The sequence below is a fragment of the Giraffa tippelskirchi genome, chromosome 8, assembly GCF_054371585.1.
Source record: "Giraffa tippelskirchi isolate mGirTip1 chromosome 8, T2T-mGirTip1v1.2.pri, whole genome shotgun sequence".
In the NCBI taxonomy this organism is placed as follows: Eukaryota; Metazoa; Chordata; class Mammalia; order Artiodactyla; family Giraffidae; genus Giraffa; species Giraffa tippelskirchi.
The window spans coordinates 48,199,887-48,208,249 of record NC_137282.1 but is presented as its reverse complement, the minus strand read 5'-3'; the positions used below and the strand labels follow the sequence as shown (position 1 = coordinate 48,208,249).

Below are 8,363 nucleotides of genomic sequence, written 5' to 3'. Positions count from 1 at the left end.
CAAAACAACACCTTCGACTCTGTGTTCAATATCAAAATGTCTTTGTCAGAGAGACAAAATTTTGATTTCTATAGCTTAAAAAAGAGACAGGACTTCCCTGGTGTTCCAGGGCTTAAGACCCTCGCAGAGCGTGCAGGTTTGATCGCTGGTTGGGGAACTAGGATTCCACATGCCACACCACATGGCCCCCCTCCAAAAAAAAAATTTACAGGTCTTCCCTGGTGGTTCAGTGGTAAAGAATCAGCCTGCCAATGCAGGGGACATGGGTTCGATTCCTGGTCTGGGAAGATCATACAGGACTGACCACAACTAGAGGAAACCAGAGCGTGGCAACAAAGACCCAGCACAGTCAAAAATAAATAAATAAATCCATAAATTTATAAAAATAAGTAAAAGTAAAAAAGACTGCTAAGTCACTTCAGTCGTGTCTGACTCTGTTTGACCCCATAGACAGCAGCCCACCAGGCTCCGCCATTCCTGGGATTCTCCAGGCAAGAACACTGGAGTGGGTTGCCATTTCCTTCTCCAATGCATCAAAGTGAGAAGTGGAAGTGAAGTCGCTCAGTCATGTCTGACTCTGCGCGACCCCATGGACTGCAGCCTACTGGACTCCTCCATCCATGGGATTTTCCAGGCAAGAGTACTGGAGTGGGTTGCCATTGCCTTCTCCAAAAGTAAAAAAGAAGCAGGTATAAATATTTCTGGAAGAGTTAGGATACTGATGAGGATACTAATAACTTGTACTAAATGTTAATAAATCCTATCCAATACCCTCCTGGATTTTTAAAAATTGAATGAGGCTTGTGTATGTGTATGCATGTGTGTTTGTGTGTATGAATTAGGTTAGGGACTTGGGTTTCTAACTCTGCCTAATACAGCAGTTTGCTTAGAGCTGAGCATCATGAATTCTCATTGTGCTTCACACCACAAACAAATTGATGATTTTGAATGAGAATTCTGTCTGCAACATAATAACCTAGGGTCAGACATTGGACCCTCTCAGAATATTTATGTCTTTGATGATTTATTTTAACAATCTATCTGAATATTAGCATTCCAATGAGCCTAGCTTTTTCTCAAAACTGAATTCTTTTCAATAGGCACATGTGAGTTAATATTTTTCACTCAAATGTCTCATTGAGGAGCAGAGAATAGTTCAATATTCCTTCCCAATGTGGTATCACTAGCGCATTATCTCCTTCAAATGACAACCTTTGGCAACAGTTCAGATCAGATAAGGCCTGTTATTTATTTAAGGTCCTCTAAGAACACAGCCAATTAGAGACTACTGAATAGTACTCCCATCACTGAGGTTTCCTAGAAAGGGCTCAGTAATGGGGTTTTAGAGCTCCTGTTACAAGGCATGGCAGGTTGCCTGTTTTCAAAGGGATGTTTATTTTTGGAAATCTGTGATTCCCTTGTTAGACTCACACTCCTTTGATTGTAGGTGTTTCAAAGAAACCTGAGCCCTTGTCCAGCTATTTCTATAAAACCACCTACTTCCCCTCACCCCCTCCCCCACAGAGGTGGTTGGCAAGAAAGAATTCAGTAAAAATAGGTTTAATAAAACTACTCTGCTTGATTCAACTGACTTCATATAAATAATTCATCAAATTTCTATTAATGAAGTACTCCATTAATTCATTCATTCAGCCAGTTTATTGAGGCCTCACTGCAGTCAAGGCAATAGGTAAGTTCTCTACTCTGATTTGATAACAAGCAAATGGACAGTGAACACACATACATGTATAAACATATGTGTGTCATCAACATCAGACAGCAGGCAAAGGCCAGACTGAAAATCCCCCCAGTGTGATAGACTAAACAGTGATGGAGCCAGTACTCTAGTTGAAGGGGTTTACGTGTCTCATTTAGGAGGAGTCATTTATGTGAGGTCCATGTGATCAGAAGGAGTTAAGCTTGTGATGACCTAGGGATGAGTATTCAAGGTAGAGAGAAGAATTGCTTCAAAACCCCCACAGTTGGATGGGCTTGGCATGTTGGAGGAAGAGAAAAAAAGTCCATGTGATGAAGTTCAGGCAGAGGGATTTGGAGAAGTGGGCAGGGTCTCCATCATGGACAACTGTAGGTCAGCAGAAGTTTAGATCTTATTTTAAGTGCAATGACTGGTTATTGAAGAGTTGTAATTGGAAGAATGTCATGACCTAATTTAACTTTTCTGTGGCAAATGAGTGATAAGAAACAAGAGAGGAAGTAGGGAGACCAATTAAGGGGCAATTATAGTAGACTAGGAGAAGGAAATGGCAACCCACTCCAGTATTCTTGCCTAGAGAATCCTGTGGACAGAGGAGCCTGGTGGACTGCTGTCCATAGGGTCGCACAGAGTGGGACACAACTGAAGCGACTTAGCATGCATGCATACATTGGAGAAAGAAATGGCAACCCACTCCAGTGTTCTTGCCTGGAGAATCCCGTGGACAGAGTAGCCTGGTGGGCTGCCAATCAATGGGGTCGCACAGAGTCGGACATGACTGAAGTGACTTAGCAGCAGCAGCAGAAGCAGCAGGGTTGTGCTAGATTCAGCATGGGGCCATGAGAACATGTATGGCCCAAGACACAGCTCAGCCCTCAGGGAGCCTTGTAGGATTTTCCTGACTCAGGAATGAGGATGCAACAATTTTTGAGTTTTTTTTCCTTATCACTTTCATCTACGACGTGACTCACATTTCCTTGAGTAAAAATAAATTTCTCTTCATGTCCAGGTGACTGCTTTGCACAACTCTTGGGGTCACCATTAGCATTATATTCTCTGGAGTTGTGTTTTATGAAGTTGTCCTCCAGGACAGAACATTCAGTATTGTACATTGAAAAGATGTTATGTGTATGTGTAATAAGCTCCAATACTTCGGCCACCTCATGCGAAGAGTTGACTCATTGGAAAAGACCCTAATGCTGGGAAGGACTGGGGGCAGGAGGAGAAGGGGACAACAGAGAATGAGATGGTTGGATGGCATCACCGACTCGATGGACATGGGTTTGGGTAAACTCCGGGAGTTGGTGATGGACAGGGAGGCTTGGCGTGCTGCGATTCATGGGGTTGCAAAGAGTCAGACACGATTGAGCGACTGAACTGAACTGAACTGAATCTTTGAGAATCTTTTCCAGTAGCGTGTCTCTAATTTAGGTTTATTCCACCCTTACCCCTCTCCATCTCCTACTGCCAAATGAGAGTCTTTCCTTGAGACTATGGAAATGAAGGAATAATTTGAGATTAACTAACTACTTTGTGGCTGAGAGTTCAGGTCTCAAGGAAGAGCAGCAACCTTAAGGTGGGACTTGGAGCCATGAGCTGAGACTCTCATTTGCTCTTAGTGAATCTGGTTATAAAAGGGTATAGGATTTTTGCACCTATGTTCATCAGTGATATTGGCCTGTAGTTTTCTTTTTTTGTGGCATCTTTGTCTGGTTTTGGTATCAGGGTGATGGTGGCCTCATAGAATGAGTTTGGAAGATTGCCAGTCCAGGTTTGATGCATGAGACAGGGTGCTCAGGGCTGGTGCACTCACTGGGATGACCCTGAGGGATGGGGTGGGGAGGGAGGTGGGAGGGGGATTCATGATGGGGACACATGTACACCCATGGCTGATTCATGTCAATGTGCAGCAAAAACCACTACACTATTGTAAAGTAATTAACCTCCAATTAAAATAAATAAATTAATATTTTTTTAAAAAAGGGTATAGGAACTTGCCTGGTGGTCCAGAGATTTTAAGACTTCACCTTCCACTGGAGGGGGTGTGGGTTTGATCCCTGGTTGGGGAACTAAGATCCCACATGCCACATGGCCACAAAAACCAAAACATAAAACATTAATAATATTTTAACAAATTCAATAAAGACTTTAAAAATGGCCCACATCAAAAAGAAAAAAAAAAAGTAACCCTGGGGTTTCCACATGTGATCTGTTTTTGCCCTTGGTCAGGCTGGATGTCACTCCTAATACGCACCTGCTCACTTCATCCTGTCCCCAGCCTCCAAATAACCCACCCACACTAATGGCATTAGTAAACTAGATGAAACCTTGAACATTGTGTCCCCAGAATGTATTTCTCCTTTCCCGAGTCACTCTCATCTTTGCATTCAGAGAAGCTTTTCCTCAGGCAGCCCTGGGCCTGTCTTCATTCCATTCAGCCTCTTTTTATCACACAAAACTGTTCCCTTCTTCAGGGCACAGGTTACTATGTGCTCTTCAAATTATGTTCTAGATAAACCAGATCCCTCACTGAGGTGGAATTCGTGTAACAACTTCAACAAAGATAAAACTTTATACTGTTACAGCAAGGTTGCAATAATTGTTGAATGTTAACAATGGTATTGTTGCTATGTTGAACTCCAAATGACTGGCCCACGAATGAACTCTCACAATAGAATTTATATTTACATTAGAGACTCCCTTATCTATTAAATTTGCAAACAGAACCTTCACTTTGTTCTGAAATGGACTCTATTTATCCTGAGGTGAAGAACACACAAGTTTTTTTCCCTAAGAAACAGGAAAATTATCTTTTATAATGTTACAATGTTTTAGTTTTTTAATGGAAACCAAAGCACTAGGCAAGCAGTGAAAACAAATTTTGTTATTGTTACTATTTCAGTGAGGAGGCTTGCATTATAGTGGATGAAAGCCATTTTTTAAGAACAGAGTCATTATTTTCTAATGAAAAACGGGAGAAAAACTACCTGCCATTTTGTTCCTATTGCTGTTTTGGAGGAGAAACTAAAGGCTTAAACTCTGTGTTTCTGTCTTGAAAGCTTGAAAAGCAGTAGAAACAAGACTCCTGCACTCTCCAACTACAAATCACCCTAGGAAAATTGAACATATATGCAGGAAATGACTCAAGATACTTGGTAAATTGATAGAAGCCAAGTGGAGAATTCATCATTTCACTTGACAAATACCGTTCGTAGCCCTGCTGTCAGAACAGCAGTATGTCAGTATTGGAGTTTGAGTAAAAGATGAAAATATAAGTTGAAAATGTAAAATTTTCAAGTGTCGGGCAGTTGTCAACTGCCTCATGCATTTTGAGCATCCTCGTAATGTCTGGAGAATTCACTGCCTGTATTAGTTTTCTGTTGCTGTTATTTAAAAGTTACCACAAACTCAGTGATTTCACAAGAGTCAGACACGACTTAGTAACTAAACCACAGTGATTTAAAAAAACACAAATTTGTTGTCTTACAGTTTTGGAGATTGGCAGTCCAAGATCAGTGTCTCTGGGTTAAAACTAAGGCACCACAGGGCAGCGTTCCTTCTGGAGCCTTTAGAATTGGTTTCCTTGCCTTTTCCAGCTTCTGGAGCCTCCCTGTATTCCTTCAGTTGATGCTCCACCCCGCCGTTATCAAAGCGGCACAGGATCGCCAGCTCCCTCTGTGCTCACTGACTCTATCCCCACATCCCCTGGTCTATTCCTCTGACTCTCCTGTCTTCATCCCATAAAGATGCTTGGGATTAGACAGTGCTTGTCGCTCAGTCGTGTCTGACTCTGCACTCCATGGACTGGAGCCTGTCAGGCTCCTCTCTCCATGGAATTCTCCAGACAAGAACACTGGAGTGGGTTGCCATTCCCTTCTCCAGGGGATCTTCCTGACCCAGGGATCAAACCAGGGTCTCTTGTCCTGCAGGCAGATTCTTTACTGTCTGAGCCACCAGGGAAGAACTAAGACCCACTCAAATAATCCAGGATGATTTTCTCATCATGAGATCCTTAATCACATCTTCAAAATCTCTTTTACCATGGAAGGTAACACATTCTTGGGTTCTGGGGATTGGAAGATGGATGTCTTTGGGGACCCTCATCTGTGGGCCGTGTCACTTGTAACTTCACAATCTGGACCTTTATGTAGGAGCTTTCTCTCTCTCTCTGCTTTCTTTGTCAGTTCACGTGCATGCTAAGTTGCTTCAGTTGTGTCCAACTCTGCAATCACATGGGCCGTAGCCTGCCAGGCTCCACTGTCCATGAGATTCTCCAGGCAAGAATACTGGAGTGGGTTGTCATTTCCTTCTCCAGGGGATCTTCTTGACCCAGGGATTGAACCCACATCTCCTGTATTGGCAGGTGGGTTCTTTACCAACAGAGCCACCTGGGAAACCCTGGTACCAAACTGAAGAGAGGCATGAGAAGATTCCCTGGAGGAAGGAATGGCTCCTCACTCCAGTATTCTTGCCTGGGAAATCCCATGGGCAGAGGAGCCTGGTGGGCTACAGGCCATGGGGGTCGCACTGACTTGGACATGACTGAATCACCTTAGCACAGAGGTAATGTGACCAAGGAGATGCAAATGAGATGCACTTGTGCTGAAGTTGGATTTAGAATGAATCCCCAAATGAAACAGAGGTCTTGTGTGTGGTTTTCATCCTGACTTGGTTGGAAAGCTGACAACTGGAAGAGCAGAGGTAGAAAGTATGGCTGGTCTCTAGGGAGTGACCTGCTATGCTGGGTCCTTGTTTTGGGATAACGTCAGTAGCCTCTAGGTCATAGATGGTATAACTTGGGTTTTGTGCCTGGTCACTTAACTAACCTATAAACCTATTCTCTCACTCATCTGAAGATTCTGAGAGCAACCTATTACCCTGGACTAAATTCCTTTTCTGCTTAAATTGCTGTTGTTAGCAGGTAACAACCCTGAATAATGTAATTTATCACAATAAGGACCATCTAATTTGGTCCAAGTTAGAGCCACGGGCATGCATCAGTGTTTAAAAAGCAGCATGGCAGTGCCCTAATCAAGGAAATAAAGCATAAACACCTCATCTAAAACCCCCATCCTAATATTCTCTGGAATCTAAAAATAGAATCTTTACTTCTCAGTTCCTCAGCTGGATACTTCCCCTGTTCCAGATTAGTAGCTTGTTCATGGCTTTATTAGTAATATGAAGATATTGACTTTTTCTCTGCTCACCGAATAACAAATCAATTCTTTCTAATACAAGTTTCTTTCTCTCTCCTAAAACTGAAGTAGAATTGTTTGTATTTCTAAATTTCCAGACCTACCCTCTGGTCGTTTCTTTTAAAAAGATTTTATTAAAGGTCTTTATAGAGCAACATCCAGACTCCAAATCTAGTGGCCAAGGAGATCATATTATGCTGTGAGTACCGGCTGGGGCATGGCAGGTGGCTCTGGCTTTCCACCCTTCTCTTTGGTGGTGGGCAGTATTTCATCTTTGGGTTCCAGACTGTTCATGTGATCAGGCAGAGGCTTCTTGCATGTGTGCATGCTGAGTTGCTTCAGTCATGTCTGACTTTTGGGACCCTATGGACTGTAGCCCAGCAGTTTCCTCTGTACATGGGATTCTCCAGGCAAGAATACTGGTGTGATTGCCATGCCCTCCTCCAGGGGAGCTTCCCAATCCAAGGATTGAACCTATGTCTCTTAAGTCTCCTGCATTGGCAGGCTGGTTCTTTACCACTAGCGCCACCTGGGAAGCCCTGGGGGCTTCTAAGGGCCAGTCTTATCAGTTGAGCCCTAAGGCAGCATGATCTTCACCTTAATGATGCCCAGCACAACCTGTCTGAGCAGCACATGGTGCACAGCGGTGCCAACATCATAGTTAAGAGGGTCCTCACTGTGGACCATCAGGCCATCCACAAACTTCATGGATTTAGCCTTTTGTCCTTGGAGTTTCCCAGACACCACAATCTCATAGTTATTGGCTCCACTCTCCATGATGAACCACAGCATACCAGAGCAGGCCTTCGCACTGCAAGGCCTCCTGGGAGTTTGTAACGCAGACACAATGCCTGGGCAAGGATGGACAGATCTCTTGTGGCCACATTTCCAGCATAAAGTTGTACACTACCCTCAGAGGAGCCAAATCTTATCTGAAGCACCGAGAACATTCTGTAACCTGGTGGCCAAGATAATGATTTCTGTCCTGGTTGATGTAACTTGGACTTCGATCCCAGAGTGCACATCTTCAGCCAGCTCTCACAAGAGAAACTCATTCAATTCAGCTTTGAAGATGCCATCAGTGACAAACTTCCTCTTCTTGAAATCTGCACCACCATCTTCACACTCTGCTGAAAGGAAAGTACCCTCTGGTTCTTAATTTTTCTTTGGAGGCTCAAAGATGGTAGTTTGACAGTTTACTCCCAAATTCATAGAGGTACCTGACTTGTGTAGCTCCATTTTCTTTTTAGATTTTTTTCTTTGTTAACAGCTTTCTCCTTTTGTTTGTTCACATCTATAGAATAGAATGAATGAAAGTCACTCAGTCGTGTCCAGCTCTTTGCGACCCCACGGACTATACAGGCCATGGAATTCTCCAGGCCAGAATACTGGAGTGGGTAGCTTTTCCCTTCTCCAGGGGATCTTCTCAATCCAGGGATTGAACCCAGTCTCCT

General features: G+C 43.4%; 1 pseudogene; it reads right to left on the bottom strand.

The window, feature by feature from the left end:
- Nucleotides 1-7,101: 7,101 nt before the first annotated feature.
- On the bottom strand, nt 7,102-7,686 carry LOC145516273 (small ribosomal subunit protein uS3-like; annotated as a pseudogene).
- Between the last annotated feature and the right edge of the window lie 677 nt (nt 7,687-8,363).